Genomic DNA, 15,310 nt, shown 5'->3' with positions numbered 1-15,310 from the left:
GGCAGATCTGGGATGAAAACCAGGGAGGAATCAAACAGAATGAAGATGTATTGGCGTAAGCCCAAATTCTGAAGAATATCTGACTTGCCCAGTCAGCCACACAGAATTAAAGAAAAAGACGTGCTTAGGCGTACTCACCCCATGAATGGAGGAAGTAGGAAGTGCATAGGCTTGTGACTTCTCCGGTAAAACACGGCACATTGAGTGTCTTGGGCTCCAGCCAACTGAATTAACAAGTATTGCTCCCTTTAGAACATCTGGAAAAGAGAGTGTGGAAAGAGGCAAGCCTGGTGCACAGAGAGGGGCAGATGGCACCAAGATCTAAGCTACCATCTAGAATGACCTCAGTGTTCAAGAGGATGAACCATCGCTCCATAGCTTCTCCACCTCTTCAAATCTAACCCCCTTAACTTATCTCCACAGCAACACTCCCGCTAGTGTCAAAGGCTAAACAAGGTCAATAACAGGACCATTCCACCTTTGAAATTCCTAACACCAACTGTCTTCTCAGCAACACAACCTCCTACCTTTGCTGCACTTTCCCTTTAATTTCTCTCCTTCTATCTCTCTTTTTCTGTCTCTGTCTCTACCTACCTACCACCCTCCCTTATGGCCTCTATTACAGTCTCCCAACTTCCCTCCCTCCCTCCCCCACCCCGTCTTTCACACTCTCCCAAATACCCTATCCTTAGACTGCATTCAGCTCTTCCAGTCTCTTGACCATTCCATTTGGTCACCATCTCTGTAAAGAGGCAGTAGATGTAGTGATGGAGAACATGTGCAGTGACTAAGAACAAGGACCTGAATACCATCTCTTCCCCACATGTGCCACAAATTTAAATATGTTCAAAATCAAATTCACTGTTCAAAATCAAATTCACTGTTCTCCCCATCAACTTTCTTCTCTTCCTGTGTTTCTTATGAGTATAATGTTCTACTGTCAATTCCACAGTCTATGACAGTAATCTTAAAGCACTATTGACATTTTAAACTGGCTAGCTCTTTGTTGGGGATGTTGTCCCATGCATTGTAGGACGTTTACCAGCATCCCTTGCCTCTATCCATTAGATGTAAGTAACAAAGCGCTCCACCTCCCTCCCCCAGGTTGGAACAACCAAAAATGTCTCTAGACGTTGCCAAATGTTCCCTGGAGGACAAAAACTGCCCCTACTGAGAACCACTAGCTTAAAGCCATCCTTGACTCTTCCATTTATGCCCCATTTCCATCAATAATTCCAACTTTTTTTCTTCCTAATTATAATAGGTATCAATTACTGAACACATCCTACATCTTGGACACTATGTTGGATCTTTTACATGCATTATCTCCTGGATTCCTACATTCCAGGAATCCTTTCTTAATTACGACGCCCATTTTAAACATGAGGAAACACCTTTATAGGGGTCCAGAAACTTGCCCAAGACCATACAGCTAATTTATAACAAGGAAAGGATTTGAACGTATTGAACTTGGAAGTCTGAACATTTTTCATCATACTGGACTAACTCTTTTATATCTCCCTCTGCCTTCATCTCCACTTCATAGCCCTGGTTCAGACTTTCATTGTTTTTTATCCAAGCAGTATCTATAACATATTAATCTGGCTCCCTATTTCTATCCAAAAAAAACGACACAGCAATCTTTTACCCTGAAGTTGGATTATGTCATTCCTCTGCATAAAAGTCTGCAATGGCTTCGTATCACCCAGGATGAAATTCAAGCTTCTGAGATTACATACTATGTCCTTCACTGCCTGGGCCATCTCTCTGGCCCTATCTCCACTTCCTCGCCTGCACCCTTTACTCCAGATATTTAAATCTATTCACACTTTCTCCAACAAATTGAACTTCTTCTTGCTTGCATGACTTTACCCATGATGTTCCCGCTGAATATGTCCCGTCTCATCCCTTCTCTTCATCTAGCTATAAGGACCGCCCCATCAGCTCTAAACTCATAGTACCTTCCCTGACTTCCTACCCCTACCCTTCTTCACAGTCCCTGCAAGTCTCCACATAAGCTACACCTTCACATTAAGCCTCCTCCAGTCCCCCTAGCCTACCTCCCTCTCTCCTCTGGAATCTCATTTGACATACAAATTAGCAGCCAAGTAGTTACTACATCAGTGGTTCAGATTCTGGTCCACATGTGAATATCACAATCTCATCTGTAAAGCTAATCAAGAACATGGAGACATGGGCTTGTTTAAACGGAGCAGGGCCTGGATCTTTGTACGTCTACCAAGTTCCCAGGATAATTCTTATACTGGCCAAAGTTTGAAAACCACTATACCACGGTATCTTGAATTATACATGGTTTCACACAGGTAAGTGTTCTCTCCAATAAAGTTTGAAATTTCTTTTTATAAATTGTACTTTAGATGATTTACAGAGCAAATTAGTTTCTCATTTGACAATTAATACACATATTGTTTTGTGACATTGGTTGCCAACCCCACGACATGTCAACACTCTCCCCATCTTGACCTTGGGTTCCCCATTACCAGCTCTCCTGTATCCTCCTGCCTTTTAGCCCTTGCCCCTGGGCTGCTGTGCACATTTAGTCTCATTTTGTTTTATGCACCTGTCTAATCTTTGGCTGAACAGTGAACCTCAAGAGTGACTTCAATTATTGTGTTAAAAGGGTGTCCAGGAGCCACACTCTTGGGGTTTCTCCAGTCTCTATCAGATCAGTACGTCTGATCTTTTTTTGTGAGTTAGAATTTTATTCTACATTTTCCTCCAGCTCTGTCGGGGAACCTCTATCGTGATCTCCATCACAGGAATCAGTGGCAGTAGCTGGGCACCATCCAGTTGTGCTGGATTTAGTCTGGAGAAGGCTGTGGTAGTTGTGGTCTGTTAGTTCTTTGGACTACTCTTTCCCTTGTGTCATTGCTTTTCTTCATTCTCCCTTGCTTCAAGTGGGGTTAAGGTTTGAAACTTCTAAGGAGGAGGAGGACTTATTCTTTGGTGCCTCTCTTCCTATCCTATCAAACCCCTCCATCATCATAATTATAAAGCTGGCATTCTCTTGTATCAACTCTTTGAAATACCATGCTTTTTTATAAATTGGAGTAGAGTAAAATAGAGATGCCTAATTTTGGTGGATAAAAGAAATAGATTACAGAGAGCAGCATCCTATGCATTGCCCAATTATTACTTCTGTGACATCCTTGTATATGTTATGTCATTTTCTGTTTGATACTTCCATGTCTATTCTTTGGACATTTTGTCTCTGTGTCAGCTACAATGCTGACAAACTGACATGCATCAATATTTTTACATGCCATGGGAACTTTACATCTAAAAACATGTTTTGCTATATACTATCATATTTAATAAAATAACAAAGAAAAAAATATCACAGGGCTTTTAACTCCAACTCAGCCATTCATAGCAAAAAAAAAAAAAAAAAAAAACTAGCATATTGGAAGTCTTGATTTAAAATTTAATCAAGAACCTGGTGGAATGCTGTTTATCCTGTGAGCACATGAATGTTTATGGAATTGATATCACACCACACTGTAGTCTGTAGTCTAATTATTGAGCCACAGGGAGAGTAGTAACTGTCAGAGGTCCTTTAGTCAACCCAGTCTCCAAAGAAGACCACATCTAAAAATTTTCTGTCAGATTGTTATGTATCCTATTCATACGTTCTCAAGGGAAAAAAGAATCAAGTTTCCTTGGTAACCTCTCCCAGCCCCTCATAAGACCATTGCTATATTTATCCTGATGGAATCTTGGCCTTGCCTACTCAAAGTGCAGTCCTGGGCCAGGAGCATCAGCATTGCCCAGGATCCTGTCACAAACGCAGACACTCAGGCTCTATCCCAGAGCTAGTGCACCCAAATCGGAATTTGAACAAGATCCCACAGTGATTCATAACACAATAGAGTTTGAGAAGCTCTGCTCCAGTCCATTACGCTAAAAATCTAAACAGAAAACAAACATTTACAAATCATGAAGTAGACTTGGTAAGCATTGAATGAAAATGCTGAAATAATTGAACTGTACTCCTGACTATATTAAAGGTTTTAGGAATAATGAATCAATCCGCAGGGTTTATTGGCATTTAGTGTGTAGTCCTCAAGCACAGGCATTAAGCTCTGTCTTAAAATCTCCAAGAATATAGGGAAAGGGTATCCATGGAAGATGAGATCATGAAGGGGTATTCCTTTAGCTGTTTTCCAAGGAGAGGAAGCACCAGTTTTTTTTAATATTTGGCCATGAATTAAACTAAAGCAGATGCTTAATTTATGTAAAGTAGATATTAAAACACATGGGATCATTTACAACAGGTGCCCTTTACTGTACCAAATAAGGTGTTCCTGAGAAAATGTAAAACTTCTGTGAACTCAGTCCTGTTTCTAGGAATGATTTTTTTCCCCAAATCCACCTCAAAAGATTGTTACTTTCAGTTTTCATTGCTTTTAAGTGACCAATATTTCCTAATACTATAACTTTAAAATTCCTTTCCGAACTTTTTTCATCTCAGAGTTATTAGAAAATCTATAAACATGAAAATAAGCAACAGATGAAAGTATTTCTTCCATAGACAGGTGGTCTTAACAACTACTAATACACAGAATGTTCACTTTGTACCACACACTATGTAGATTAAATAAGTTGATTCTCACAACAAGCATGCGAGGTAAATACTCCTACTGCTCCATTCTACTGATGAGACAATTGAGATGCAATTACTGTAAGTACTGAGTGGTTTGTCCAAAGTCACACAGCCAGTAAGCAGCAGAGCTAGTTCTGAGCCCATGCTCTTAATCACTATACTCTACTCCAGGTGTGCAAAAAATAACACATCCTTTGATTTTTCTTGTAATTCATCTTAATTTCAACTACAAACTCCCATCCAATCAGGCTCTTTCTTGAGTCTTTCCCCATGTACACTTTCTAGCATTGTGCCAGTTCTAAGATTGTAATGGGTGTCCAACATCAGTGAGGCCTGTCTCGTTACTGGTTCTCTCTCCACAGTGATCATTTATGAATTATTTTGCCCCTATTCACGTAGTGGAGCCCTGGTGGTGCAGTGGTTAAGAGCTTGGCTGCTAACTAAAAGGTCTATAGTTAGAATTCACCAGCCACTCCTTGGAAACCCTATGGACAGTTCTACTCTGTCCTATATGGTCACTATGGGTTGGAAGCAACTTGAAGGCAACAGAGGTTTTTTTTTTGTTTGTTTGTTTGTTTTTAATTTACATAGTAGTATCAGGTTTCCTGGTCTGCTGTTTTTGTGACACTCAGGGACATGGAAGGCTTGGGCACAGCCTCTCCAGTATCCCATGGGGCCATGTTCCTTGATGCTCCATGGGACCATCCTCTTTGAGTCTTGCCACATCTCAGGTATGGTTGAGGTTCAGGGCACAGTCATATAACCTCTCTATTTTCCTCAACATGTTCATGCCTTTGAAAAGCAGAATGGAAACCCTTGAAATGAACTTTCCCTCAGCCAAGAAAGAACAGGGCCTCCTATCTCCTTGAGTTAGGAAAATAAATACAAAGGAAGATCTGAGGATATTGTACAGTCACACATGGATCCCAGTCATTAAATAAGTAACAATTTGAGCATGCTAAAGAGGGAGAAAGTTGGGTTCCATTAGAATAAAAAAGAATACCAGGCTAGCTAGATTAATCCTGGATGCCAAAGGTGCTGACATAAGTAAGCTGTTCTTGTTAAATGCCGTCAAGTCAATTTTACAACTGTCCCATAGAGTTTTCCAGGTTTTAATCTTTACTAAACCAGATGGCCAGGTCTTTCTCCCACAGAGCCACTGGGTGGGTTGGAACCTAACCTTTTGGTTAGCAGCCAAGTGCTTAACCATTTGCACCACCAGGGCTCCTTGAGAGATAAGTATAGCCTCTTTATAGCTGGCATAAAGTAGCAGTAACTAAGCACAAGGAAGCAGTGGTCCTTTTCTGTGGACAGTCTTCCCAAGGTCATCAAGAGCAGACCAGGCTTGATCCTGAGGGATGAAAACCATATTGCCCATGTGTCCTTCATCAGCCACCCAAGAGTGGCTGAAACCACATGGACTCTCCCTCCCTATACTCATGAGCAGCTGGCCTATATTTTGGGAAGGATAGAGGTAGGAAGTACCTGTCAAGACAAAATAGTAAAAGGATCTGACCTTTCAAAGCTTGCTCTCAACCTATGATGACCAAATGTATGGCTCTAAAAAGTCAAAAAAGAACTATTTTATATTTATCTTCATAAGCATTAGAAGCTAAAGAAAATGTTTAAGCTAACTGTCAGTCTCCCAATCAAATATACCCAAACCAAACCCACTGCTGTCGAGTCGATTCCAACTCATAGCGACCCTATAAGACAGAGTAGAACTGCCCCATAGAGTTTCCAAGGAGCACCTGGCAGATATGAACTGCTGATCTCTTGGTTAGCAGCCGTAGCACTTAACCACTCTGCCACCAGGGTTTCCCCACCAAATACAGAAGCTCCTAAAGCCAAAAAGATATTGAGCTTGAAATAACTATCAACAAGACTGTCTCCCCTCCAGAGGGAGAGAAAGAGCGCTCAGAAACAGGAGAAACCAGGTTCTAATATAGCTCAGCTCAGTGCCCTAAGAACCCAGCACAGTACCTGCTCCATAATAGATGACTGATAAATATTCAGTGTATGAACATATGAATGACTGAATCAACCAAATAATTAACTTGGACTCTGACTTGGACCAGGGTATGAAAAAAAAAAAAAAAGAAAAGAATCGTCTGGGCTCTGTAGAGCTGCAGCCTGATCACTGTATTGCACACGAGTCTTAGAGGAAAACAGATTTCGAAATCACTACCCCACAGGCCTTGGGAGAAAGGCAAAGCAACTCGTATTCCTTTCATGTCTTGGATAGAGCTGTATTAACTAAGATTAGGTTGGGCTGTGAGTAAAACTTCATATGACAGTGGTTAAACAAGATAGGTTTTTTTTTTTTTTTTTCTCTCTGACGTAAAAGTTGAGAGGGAGACAGTCTAGACCTATGTGGTGGCTTTGCTCCACAGAGCAGGTTTTTAACCTAAGAAGGCCTTGGGAATCCAGGCTTTATCTTGCAGCTCTGCCCATTCCCAAGAGCACCTCAAGATCTGTGATGGTAGCTCCAGGTATAGCCATCAGTTCAACCAAAGGAAAGAAGGAAAAAGAAAATAATAATAAAGGGCAGAAATTCTGAGCCAACTTTCATGAATAACATTTTTACATTGCCACAACATTTATTCCATTGGCCAGAACTTAATCAAATGAATAAACCGAGGTACAAGAAAAGCTGGTAGATGTAGACTTTCTTCTCGGTAGTTATATGCCCTTAAACATTCTATCAGTGCAACAAAAGGAGAAAATGGATACTGAGGAACAACAACAGTCTCTGCCCCAATAGCTAATATTCTTTTGAATGGAAGCAGAGCCCCAAAATACTAAGAAGAACAACCCTTGAAAGATGGCAGAGAAGTAAGATGCTTCTGGTAGTCCCTCTTACACCAAAGATTGCAAAAAAACAAGTTAATCGATTATATATGACAAGCGAGGAGCCCTGAATATCAAAAGCAAAGTTAAGAAATCAGACTGACTGGGAGGGGGAGGGAGAGATGGTTCAGAATCAGTGAGGAGTTGTCAGACCTGACTCAGCAGGAACCAGTGCACCTCAAGCCCGGTCCCCTGGCATGACCCCAGCGGGACCGGCGGTAGCATACTGAATGCGGCTAACTCAGCAAAAGAGAGTGAGTGGCACAGGCCGAATCCCCTGGCACAACTGCAGTGGGGCTGATGGTTGAGTTTGGGACACAGCTTCCTTAGCCACAGACTGCCTGCAACATAGAGTCTACTCACACCTCTGGAATCATCAAAGAACAGTGCTCTCAGCAAAAGATAAGTGTTTGTGTCTAATTTCCCATGTCGATCAAATAACTCCCCCTTTGAAAGAACTCTATCCCATTTGTCCGGTCCCTTCTCCCTCTGCCCCAGGCCCCAAGCCAACTTCAGTGACATTCAGTTTCCCTGGGCCTGAGATAGGTCCTACTGTGCACCCTGAGCCATTCTTCCAGCCTTGGAGAAGGAACAAATTAAAAAAATGGGGAAAAAATAATCTGCCAGCTCCCCTAAGCTGGGAACCCAAGGCAGAAGCAGCTCCTGTCCAGGCACAAGCAGTCCAAGGACTTTGAATGCCTTTCAGCCCTACATAGACCCTTGTGAACCCATTTCGGTAGCTAGGCCCTTGTTGTCACAGTGCAAGGGGTGTATGTGCCTGAGGTCTGACTTTAACTGTTTCAGCTGTACATGGAGAGGTGGGTTTTTGTCATTTGACACTGCTCTGCCTATTAAGCAGAGTCCTCACCTACCCACATCAGGGGCCCGAGGACTGGTGGCTCCACCCACACCAGCTAGCCACCTGTGATAGGGGTCCAAGGATAAGTGGACCCCAGTCCTTACAGCAAAAACCATCGGGTGCCTATGGTACAGCTGCAGAGCCTACCCATCTGTGCTCTAGAGAACAAGGATGTGCCTTCCTCACAGACACTCAGGGGGCAGTTGTCAGCCGTCTGCCTTGCTCGGACTGTGACCCCCTGCTGCAACCAGAAACCTATGCATACACCAATCACCACTGCTCCTCTAAGACTGTAGGTGAGAGCCTGCACCACACATTTGGTGACTGACGGACTACCTGAACACCTGAGCTAAATCCATACAAGAAAAGTGAATGGACTCTTAGGCTCATATACCTGGTAACAGCTCTAGCCATCTGGTGACAGGACATTACAGCTTCAAAGGCTCCAACAATCAAGCTAGCTCAGTCAAGCAGCCCATTTGGGTATATCAAAACAAAACAAAGCAAGAAGCTAGGATACAGTAAGCAAACAAAATAGATTAATACAATAATTTATAGATGGCTTGGAGAAAACAGTCGATACAAAATCACATAAAGAAACAGACTGTGATCACTTCAACAAGCTCCCAAAACAAAGAATCAAGGAATCTTCTGGATGAAGATATATTTCTGGAATTACCAGAGGTAGAATACAAATAATTAATATACAGAACTCTTCAAGAGATCAGGAAGGACATCAGGCAAAATGCAGAACAAGCCAGGGGACATGCAGATAAAGCAGTCAAGGATATTAAGAAGGTTATTCAAGAGCATAATGAAAAATTTAATATGCTGCAAGAATCCATAGAGAGATAACAATCAGAAATTCAGAAGATTAACAATAAAATTTCAGAATTAGACAACTCAATAGAAAGTCAGAGGGGTAGGATTGAGGAAAGGGAAGTCAGAATTAGACTGAAGTTAAAACACTTGGCACCAATATATTCAATGAAAAATCAGATAAAAGAATTTTTAAAAATGAAGAAACCTTAAGAATTATGTGGGACTTTATCAAGAGAAATAACCTATGAGTGATTGCAGTACGAGAAAAGGAACAGAAAACACAGAGAGAATTGTTAAAGATTTGTTGGCAGAAAACTTCCCTGATATCGTGAAAGACAAGAAGATATCTATCCAAGGTGCTCATCTAATACCACTCAAGGAAGATTCCAAAAGAAAACCACCAAGACATATTATAATCAAACCTGCCAAAACCAAAAATAGAGAATTTTAAGAGTGGCCACAGATAAATGAAAAGTCACCTACAAAGGAAGGTCAGTAAGCTCAGACTACTCGGCAGAAACCATGCAGGAAAGAAGGCAACGGGATGACATGTATAAAGGCTTGATGGAAAAAACTGCCAGCCAAGAAAGACAACACTTGGAATTTCTGAAGGCCTTCTTCCTGAATAACCACTCATTTACATATAACTTACCTGACGACAGGAAAAGGCCAAATGCTATTACTTTACAGATGTAGACAGAGGCCATGTTAGATGATAATGATCTATCGTTGTTATTCTTATAACTATTACTTATTAAGTACCTACCAGGTGCCAGTCACTGTGCTGAGTGATTTGTGTCATTGTTCCACTTAGTTCTTGTAACAACTCTCTGATATTGGTGCCAAAATTTAAGGCTCTCAGAGTGTGAAGAACTTGCTAGTAATTGGAGAAGCTAGAATTGCTTCTTAGGTATATTCAGTGCCAGAGCCTGTGTTCTCAACCACCACCAGTATATGTGGCCAACCCAAGATTGTTCGGCAAATAAAGGCTCACTCTATAAGACCAACTGTCCGTTTGTTCATAAACAACCATTCATTAAAAATATCATTGAGCAGTTATTATACATGAAGTATGTTGGCCTCCAGGGGCTACAAATGGTGAACAAAAATCTCATGGAGTTTTAAGATTTTGGGGTGATTAAATCACTAATCAACTAATCTCAAGAATAACTCTGATGACTGCCACAAAGAAATGTTCATTGTATCATGAAAGCATACAATTCAAAGATGTAGCCTAGTCGGGGGGTTTGGGAACACTTCCTTGAGTAAGAACCATTTGAACTGAGATCTGAGGGCTGGTACGGGTTGGTAGAGATTGGAAGCACCCTAGGCAAAAAATTACAGCATGTGCAAAGGTCCTGAGGTGGTAGGGCAGATGGCATAACTAGGGAACTGAAACAAAGCCAGGTAGTTAAAGTGAAATGCATGTCGATATAAGGCAAGGCTAGAAGAATAGATAAGTGACCTGATTATGAAAGTCATTGGAAATGTTTTGGTTTTTAATTTAAGAACAATTAGAAATTTGTTGAAGGGTTTTAACACAAAGTGGTAGGGAGGGAGGGGGCAGAAAGGGTGGAGCTTGACATGACCTGTTTTGCATTTTCATGAAGGCAGAACTTTGTCTTGTTCCTCACCGTATTGCTCACACACCGTAGGCACTAAGAATATGTTTGTGAGATGAACTAACACAATAGTAGATAAATTTTGAGAATATCACTCTGGCTACAGTGTGGAGAATAGAGACTGGAGGATGAGCAAAAGGATATAAAAGTGGCCAATTAAGGGGCTATTCCAGAACTACACAGAAGGACTTGGTGATGGATTAAATATAGCCAGGGGCAGAGGAAGGTATCAGAATAGCTTCTAGGTTTCTGGCATGAGCCACTAGGCAGATGACAGCCCCATTCATTGAGACCGGGAAAAGGGCCAGATTTGAGGAGGAAGGTCACATCATGTCACCAGAAGTAGCTTCCATTTATATAACCACAAGCTGTGAATTCTGTCTAAAAAGGTAGCAGAAAACAATAAAAAATACATCCAAATGAGTCCAAACTGCAAATCTGGAGCAAGAAGGAGCTGTAGGCCTCGTGACCTAGTCCAGTTCCTTCAGCTTTGGGAGTTGTCATGAGAAGTTAAAAAAGAATCTCCCCATGGACCATTACCCTCAGCATTTGTGCAAAAAATATAGGGCTCAAATAAATATGAAAAACCAGTGTGTGATGACTGGATGTACAAAGGAGGTAAAGTTGTTCAAAGTACACTGGCTTGGCAACCATAGAGGCAGTGTGGGCTAAGAGTACGTGTAAGAGTTTCAGACCTTTTGAAAAAATAAATAATCAAGTAGTGGAGTTACCACATCACTGAACTAGTTGCCTTCCTGAGAAACTGCCGAATTACCAGCAGGGTTACGGCTCATTACTCCTTTTCACCACCCTCCACCCCCTACCACTACCACAGCCACCAAAAACAGACACAGAATTCACAGAGCGACCAAACAGCCAGTTTGGACAATTTATTATATCCCAGCGATGCTTTGGTTTCGTTCAGTCTGAGACACCTAGACTGTCGGGCTTGATAACACAGTTCTGTCCTGGGAAGGAAAACTTATGACCTAGTAATACCATAGGCATAAAATGAACTGCTTTCATAGGCTGAGAGATCCTAATGTACTTTAAAAATCCTAAGTCTGCAATCTATATATCCAGGAATTCATCTGAAGTGAGAGATGTTGATAAAATATCTTTACCACTTACACCCTGCTTTCTTCTTCCCCAGGACAGTAATTTTCCCAAAACTAAAATCTCATAGTTTCCCTGAGGTAAGAATGATTGACAACATTTTACACTACAGATGGCTGAGCAGATGTGAGCATAGGTATGATACCTCACTGCAGACAACCTGGCCAACCAGAGAGGAGCCAAAAATTGCACTCTGAAGCAATTACGTCTTCTATCCAGGGAGATCAGAGATCCAACTTGTAGAGAATGGTCCCATTTTTAACCATGTTGGAATGCATAATTAGGCTATCCTTGAGCCTAATCAGGTATTGCCCAGATCTACAAGTAATATTCCCACCTCTATGAGCTAAGCAGGGAGATCCAGTTCAAGAACTCTTTTGTTTAAATAATATCAGAGATTAAGGGCACAGTCCCTGGAGATAAACAAACTTGATGTTGAATCCCTGCACTGCCTGTGGAAATGTAGGCAAATCTCTCAGGCTCAGGAGAATCATCTAGAAAGTGATATAATATTTCCTACTTTACAGGCATATTGTAAGTATAAATGAGGCAAAGTGCTAAGCGCAGTATTTTCCGCATAACAGCCAAGAGAGTAATTAGTAATTCTAATTACTGCAAATCATGGTATAAAAACACTTCATTGTTACTCTGGATCAAAATTCCTACCAAAGCACAGGATGTAACTTGGTGATTCTGGAGTTCTAGTCCAAAACAAGCAGCTGCAAGAATGGTATTTCTTTGAATGTTCCTATTTGTTCTTCTTAAAAAGTGGCAAAGTTCTGACAGGGAACACAACAGAGAATCCCTGATGGAGCAGGAGAAAAGTGGGATGCAGACCTGAAATTTCTAGTAAAAACACCAGACTTGATGGTCTGAATGAGACTGGAGGGACCCCAGAGGTCATGGCCCCCGGACTCTCTGTTAGCCCAAAACTAAAACCATTCCCACAGCCAACTCTTCAGACAAAGATTAGACTGAACTATAAGAAATAAAATGATCCTGGTGAGGAGTGTACTTCTTAGCTCAAGTAGACACATGAGACTATGTGGGCAGCTCCTGTCTGGAGGCGAAATGAAAAGGCAGAGGGAGACAGGAGCTGGTTGAATGGATGCGGGAAATACAGGGTAGAGAGAAGGAGTGTGCTGTCACATTGTAGGGAGAGCAACTAGGGTCACATAACAATGTGTGTATAAGTTTTCGTATGAGAAACTGACTTGAATTGTAAACTTTCACTTAAAGCACAATAAAACAAAAAAAGTGGCAAAGTATTTGTTATACTACATAAAATATCATGCATTTTTTGAGATTTAAATTCATTATCTTTGAATAAAATGTCCTCCAGGAATCTGCCATATACCGATATACCCTTTGGTGAGGTGCTCTACATGCCTCAAAGAAGTTTGGCGAGGAAGGAAGAAGAGGCTTAGAGGCCTGAATTTTGGCTCCACCTCTTATCTCCCTAGGCTTCAGTTTTCCCATATGGAGAAATGGAGTAAGAATAGATCCTTTACAGGGTTTGCTTTCATTTCCTCTCTCCCACCTATCTTCATTCCCCCCATCCCACTACTTTAGGCCCGATCAAGTCCCTAGAGGTATAACAAGACACTGTTTGAACAGTTTTAAATATATTTATAGAATTTGGTACCAGGCATCATGGTAGAAGCTGAATTACTGTAAGATAGATGAATGTGGAAAACTTACCTAAAAGATACTTAACCTGTCTGTTCAAAGATCATTTATCTATAAAAGGGAGAGATATTACAAGCACTTATCACATCAGAATTAAATGAGCAAAGTGCTACGAACAGTTCTTACCACGCAGTAAGCCATTCAATAATTATTAGTCATTGTTTCCCTAGCTAGACTAAAAGTTTCATGAGAAAAACTTCTTCTCTCGCCTACCATGGAGTCTGGCCAGTAGTGAGACAGAAGTCCAGGTGTTAGAAGCAGTGCACCAAACAAAACAACAGCAGCTGGCTGACTCGAATCATCTAAGCTACTGAACAGATTCTCCTTCAGTTCTCCTTTACGATATAACTGGTCCCATAGCCCAGGGCAGAGCTAAACACATGGAAAACTAAAGCACATGGAGTCTACAGCTGCAGGGAATGGGGGGCTATAGAGGCAAGGGGCCCCAGATAGTTCTTACACTGTTAAGACTTCAAAAGATGCCAAGGAGAAAATGGATGCTGCTTTCTTTTCCACAAGAGGCAATCTGAGGTAAAACAATTTTTTAAATTATATATTTATTAGGTAATCATACATTTTTAAGAGATTCAAAGAACTGAAGAAATTTAATGAAGCTAGATGAGCATCCTGAGACAAAGGCAGATTGAATTTAGAAGAGAAGCTGTGGAAAATTACACACAGGCAGATGAGTCCCTGAAAGTCACATAGCTGTAGAGCATAAAAGACACTGAATGTAATTTTACTAATCTGATGTTAACAGCTATTCACCACTTTCTTTTGAGGTTCCCTGCAGTGTTGAGGAATCAACCACAAGGCTAGATAGTGCTTCCTATCTGGCCACTAACACAAGAGATAGCACAACAAAGAAACTGTCAATGTGAGCAAACCCCGCTCCTTAGCAGAGAAAAAGCAGCTTCCTAAAAGCCTGATGGGAGCTGTGGAGCTAAGCCAAGGCAGTCCAAACATAGGTGTTCTTGTAACGTAGTGGTGGAAATTAATTTGGTAAATTTTTTACCGTATCTTTTTATTTTCATTGCCATTACTGATGAAAAGCTTAAAGAAAGGCAAGATACATTTCAGAGATAAAAACATATTTTACTTATTTATGTCACATGTTTTATAAGAAAAGGACATGTTCATTACATCTCAAACAATGTGTCATCAACTGAAAAGTAAAATTTAAGATAAAAACTCTGCACAGTAGGAACATAAGTGTTGTGGGGACACTTTGAGGGTAGGAATTAGGTTTTATTCACTCTCATGAACCTAGCAAAGTGTCTCACATGTAAATGTTTCTCAGTTAAAACTGACTGAAAGAAAAGAAGGAAGGTGGTGGGAGGAGGAAACAGCAAGCTATAATCAGAGAAATCTTCATAGAGAAGGATGGCTCAATTCCATACTTTGTTAAAACTTGAAAAATTTTCACTTATGTTAAATGTACTTTTACTCATCTTGTGCAGAAAAAATTTAGCACAGCAGACCTGAGACTATCTAACCTTAAAAAAACACTCTGCTTTTAAGGTTGGTCTCTGGCTGGAATCTGGGAGCTTGACTGGTAAACATTTTCCTGCACTGATTTAAAACTTTCCCTAAATGATAAGAATGGTTTTTTGTGCTTAAACTATACAAACAATGTGGTTTATGTGGAACACTTGGTTTCCTTCTAGAAATCTAGAATCTTGGTACATGTCTACATGACCAGCCTACAATAAAAATCTTGGGCACTGA

The sequence above is a fragment of the Elephas maximus genome, chromosome 1 (genome assembly GCF_024166365.1).
Source record: "Elephas maximus indicus isolate mEleMax1 chromosome 1, mEleMax1 primary haplotype, whole genome shotgun sequence".
In the NCBI taxonomy this organism is placed as follows: domain Eukaryota; kingdom Metazoa; phylum Chordata; class Mammalia; order Proboscidea; family Elephantidae; genus Elephas; species Elephas maximus.
The sequence above is the reverse complement of the archived record's forward strand: the minus strand, read 5'-3'. Positions refer to the sequence as shown.